The following is a 5,632-nucleotide window of genomic DNA, read 5'->3' on the forward strand; positions in this document are numbered from 1 at the left end:
AGAGGCCATCACGGTAACACACTCAGTTGATTCATTTTAATTAATTAAGGTTCAAGTTATCTACAACCGGACATTAACAAATTCCCATCTGCCCATGACCGCGGGCACGGCTTTCGGAAGTTCAATCCCTGCAGGGGAGTCCCAACTTAGCCCACGACAAGCTCTCACGGTCAACGAAGGAATAGACCTCCTCCCAAGACATTCCGATCAGACTCGGTATCTCGGTAACTCAAGACACTTCGACAGGTTAAAACAAGACCAGCAACACCGCCCGAATGTGCCGACAAATCCCGATAGGAGCTGCACATATCTCTTTCTCAGGGCACACTCAGATGAGACATCCTACGAGTAAAACCAACCCTCAAGTTGCCCCGAGGTGTCCCCGCAGTCTACTCGGTCGGACCAACACTCAGAGGAGCACTGGCCCGGGGGGGGGGGGGGGTTTAAGTAAGATGACCCGCAGGCTCCGGAAACCCGAGGGAAAAAGAGGCTAGGTGGCAAATGGTAAGGCCAAGGTTGGGCATTGCTGGAAAAGCTTTAAACAAGGCGAACTATCAAGGGGTTCCCATTATAACCCAACCGCGTAAGGAACGCAAAATCCGGGAACATAACACCGATATGACGGAAACTAGGGCGGCAAGAGTGGAACAAAACACTAGGCGAGAGGCCGAGCCTTCCACCCTTTACCAAGTATATAGATGCATTAATATAATATAGCAATATAATGATATCCCAACAAGTAAATAAATGTTCCAACAAGGAACGGCTCCAAACTTCACCTACAACTAGCAACGCTATAAGAGGGGCTGAGCAAAGCGGTAACATAGCCAATCAACGGTTTGCTAGGACAAGGTGGGTTAGAGGTTCAACATGGCAATTGGGAGGCTGACAAGGAAAAGGTAGGCATCGTAGCATTGGCATAGCAAAAGAGCGAGCAAACTAGCATAGCAAAGATAGTAGTGATTTCGAGGGTATGATCATCTTGCCTGCACAGTTGTCAGAGTTGACTGGATCCTCAAAAGCAAACTCAACGGGCTCCTCGTTAGCAAACTCGTCTCCCGGCTCTACCCAAACAAGACAAACAAGCAACAAGGATACAATCAACCACGTGCAAGAACAAGCAATATGATGAAATGATGATATGCTATGCGGGATGTGATGCGGGATGCAAAATGCAAGATATGACAGGAAATGCATGAAGCTGGCCTCAACTTGGAATTCCAAGTGTGCCACTGGAAAGATGAGATGAAATCGCTTGAAAACGATATAAAGATCATCGGAATCGGAGTTACGGTTTGGAAATGGCAAGCGATTCAAAATTGGCACCGGTCTGCGATTTACATCAAGTAGGCAACTAAATGCAATGAAAAGAACATGCTACAGCACCCAAACATGACAACAAAATACATGGAGGGGATGCACACAAGATGCTTAACAAAAGTCTAGCACTGAGATACGGCCAAATCATCCATTATGAGGTTCAAACAAGCATGGCAAAAACGCAAATGCAAAACAGATTCCAGACTTAGTGAAATTAACACTTGTCTGAAATTTCAGATCGTGAAGCCCTCTTCGGAGCAGCAAAACAACTTGATACATGACCTCATTAAGATAAGTAAGAACATGACATGGAGCTACTCAACAAGCTTAACAAAAGACCCAAAGTGACCTGGGGCCAAAAGGGTTCACAAAATATACTAACGGGCACACGAACATAGCTAAAACACAATCAATTTTCAGACTTGGTGAAAACTGAGACATGCTGTAATATAACTCACGAAGGCATGTAAACGAGCTCGATGCACTCACTACGGTGCAATTCATGGCAAGGCAAGCATACATCCATGAAGAAGGCACAAAATGCTAGCTAGACATGGCAAGAACAATGGCATAGCATGCACGGATCAACTACAATAACATCGACAAAATCGCAAACAAGTTGACAATCTGCCCAGATTCACAACGAAGCAAAAGTAGAGCTCGATTGACTCAAGCTAGGGTGCTCCATAATTTCAAGCAAAGACATGGATGGATAGAGCATAACATGATTAACAAAACTCCTTTACTGATCATCCTCAAAAGAGGCACGGATCACTAGGAAACAAGCTGAACATATGGCATCATGAACTAAATAATCCCAGACTTAGTGAAAACTACTAAGTCCCTGAAAACAGATTCACCATGTGCCTCACTTTGCAAGCTTGCACAAGTCACCACACACATCCTAAAAATGCATGGGTTGCACCTCTGGAAAGAAGACAAAATCCTTAATAAAACATATGAAGGACTCACAGGCATATCATGCACACAATAATCATGGCAAAAATGACAAAAGTCTAAGATGAACTAGTAGATCTGACAATTAACTCACGAAGCCTCCTTCTAACAGCATTTCGGGCATCAAGATGCACCCAAATGAAAATGATGCAATGGAATGAAATGATGTACTCTCATAGATGAACATTTTGATATGCTATATGCATGAATCGGAGCTACAGATGCAAAGTTACGGAGCCGCGAACAGGAGCATATGGACTGAAAATTTAGGGACTTGGAGAAAAAAAACAACCCCAGATCTAGGGTTTGCACGGATTCCGAGGCGGCGGCGGCACTGTTCATGTCAGAGCCGAGGTCGCCGGCGATGGCGTCGTGGTGGCCGGAGTGGAGAGAGGAGAGGCCGGCCGGGGCCGGTGGTGGCGGCGGCGGTCAGAGGCGGCGGCGGCGGCAGCGACACGAGGCGGCGGCGGTGGCACGAGGCGGCAGCGGCGGGGACCCATGGTGGCGCGCGGCGGGCGGCGCGGTGGCGGAGGCCGCCGGGGCGCGGCGCCAGGCGGTGGGGCGCGCGTGGGCCTCGGGGGCCCGGCTCGGGCCTCCCGGGCCGGCGGTGGGAGGCGGCGGCGGCTGACAGGTGGCGGGCGCGGAGTGGCTGGCGGTGGCGGCGGACGTTGTTCGGCTCCGCCCGGACACGTACGGCGGCGCGAGGAGGAGCGGATCTAGGGTTTCGGGGAGGGGGATCCGGAATTTGGAATGGGGGTGCTATTTATAGGCATAAGTGGAGCTAGGAGAGTCCAAATGAGGTGCGGTTTTTGGCCACGCGATTGTGATCGAACGCTCTAGGACATGGAGCAGAGTGTGGTGGGTTTTGGGCCAAATTGGAGGGGTGTTGGGCTGCAACACACATGAGGCCTTTTTGGTCCCTCGGTTAACTGTTGGAGTATCAAACGAAGTCCAAATGATACGAAACTTGACAGGCGGTCTACCGGTAGTAAACCAAGGCCGCTTGGCAAGTCTCGGTCCAATCCGGAAATGTTTAATCCCCACACACGAAAGAAAGCTAGAAATGACCACCGGAGGAGAACGAAGCGCCGGAATGCAAAACGGACAACGGGGAAAATGCTCGAACGCATGAGATGAACACATATGCAAATGCAATGCACATGATGACATGATATGAGATGCATGAAAACGAAAACAACACACGGAGACAAAGACCCGAACCCGAGAAATAAATATAACTTAACGCCGGAAATGACAAGAGTTGGAGTACAAATAGGGAAAGTTACATCCGGGGTGTTACAACACTCCACCACTACGAAAGGATCTCGTCCCGAGATCTAGGACTGAAAGAACGCCGGGTACTCAAAACGGAGGTGATCCTCGCGTTCCCAGGTAGCTTCACGGTCGGAATGGTGTGACCATTTGACTTTGAGAAATTTGATTGACTTGTTGCGAGTCTTGCGTTCAGTCTCTTCAAGAATAGCAACTGGGTGCTCACGATAAGATAGATCTTCTTGGAGCTCAATGTCCTTGAAGTTGACGGTGCGGTCAGGAGTCTTGAAGCACTTTCGAAGCTGAGAGACATGGAACACATCATGAACATTTGCAAAGTTTGAAGGAAGCTCGAGTTGATAGGCGAGGTCGCCTCTCTTGCTGACAATCTTGAAAGGTCCCACGTATCTAGGGGCAAGCTTCCCTTTGATACCGAAGCGACGAGTACCCTTCATAGGAGAGACACGGAGGTAAACATGATCTCCGATCTCGAAAGCCAAATCACGGTGCTTACTATCATAGTAGCTCTTCTGGCGGGATTGGGCTGCTTTGAGGTTATCACGAATGACTTTGCACATTTCTTCTGCTTCTGTGATTAAGTCATTACCCAGCAGCTGTCGTTCACCGGTTTCAGACCAGTTGAGAGGGGTACGACACTTCCTACCATACAGAATTTCAAATGAGGCCTTGCCCGAACTTGCTTGAAAACTATTGTTGTAGGAGAATTCAGCATAAGGAAGACAATCCTCCCACTTCATGCCGAAGGAGATCACACAAGCCCTGAGCATATCTTCAAGAATCTGGTTGACACGCTCGACCTGACCGCTTGTTTGAGGATGGAAAGCTGTGATGAAGCGGATGTTGGTGCCCATGGCCTTCTAGAAAGAATCCCAAAACTTCGAGGTAAAGATGTTGCCACAGTCTTTAGAGATCACTTGAGGAATACCGTGTAGAGAGACAATACGAGAGGTATAGAGTTCCACCAATTGAGCTGCAGTGATCGACTCTTTGATAGGCAGAAAATGAGCCACTTTGGTGAGTTTGTTGATGACAACGAATATAGCATCATTGCCACGCTTGGACTTTGGAAACCCAGTCACGAAGTCCATTTCAATGTGGTCAAACTTCCATTCTGGAATGGCAAGAGGTTGGAGGAGACCTGCTGGCCTTTGGTGTTCTGCCTTCACTCTTCTGCAGACATCACATTCATTCATGAATTGAGCGATCTCGCACTTCATTCGAGTCCACCAATAAGCTTGCTTGAGGTCTTGATACATCTTCGTGCTCCCAGGGTGGATGGAGAGGAGAGAATTGTGAGCCTCGTTCATGATCACTTTACGAAGTTCACCTTTGGGTACAACAATTCGATCCTCGAAGAAGAGAGTGTCCTTGTCATCAAGGCGGTAGCACTTGTACTTGGACTGACTCTTGGCAATCCCAATCTTCACCTTTTTCACCATAGCATCAAGAAGCTGGGCTTGGCGAATCTGGTCTTCTAAGGTAGGAGAGACTTGAAGGTTGGCGAGGAAACCTTGAGGAACAACTTGTAGATTAAGTTTGCGGAAAGCTTCACAAAGCTCGGGTTGATAAGGCTTAAGAATCAGACTGTTGCAATACGCTTTTCTGCTCAAAGCGTCAGCAATCACATTAGCCTTGCCTGGAGTGTACTCGATACTCGGATTATACTCTTGAATCATTTCGACCCATCGAGTTTGCCTGAGGTTGAGATTAGGCTGAGTGAAGATGTACTTGAGACTCTTGTGATCAGTGAAAATGTCCACTTTTCTTCCCAATAGAAGATGTCTCCAAGTCAAAAGAGCATGCACAACTGCCACCAACTCGAGATCATGAGTGGGGTAGTTCTTCTCATTAGGCTTCAACTGGCGAGATGTATCAGCAACAACTTTCTTATCTTGCATCAATACTGCGCCAAGACCTTGAAGAGAGGCATCACAAAAGACCTCGTACGCCTTGGATTCATCAGGTGGAGTCAGAACTGGAGCAGTGATCAATTTCTCTTTCAAAGTGTTGAAAGCAATATCACACTCCGGAGACCAAACATACTTGATGTGCTTCTGAAGAA

This window comes from Triticum aestivum, chromosome 2A, assembly GCF_018294505.1.
Source record: "Triticum aestivum cultivar Chinese Spring chromosome 2A, IWGSC CS RefSeq v2.1, whole genome shotgun sequence".
Classification (NCBI taxonomy): Eukaryota; Viridiplantae; Streptophyta; class Magnoliopsida; order Poales; family Poaceae; genus Triticum; species Triticum aestivum.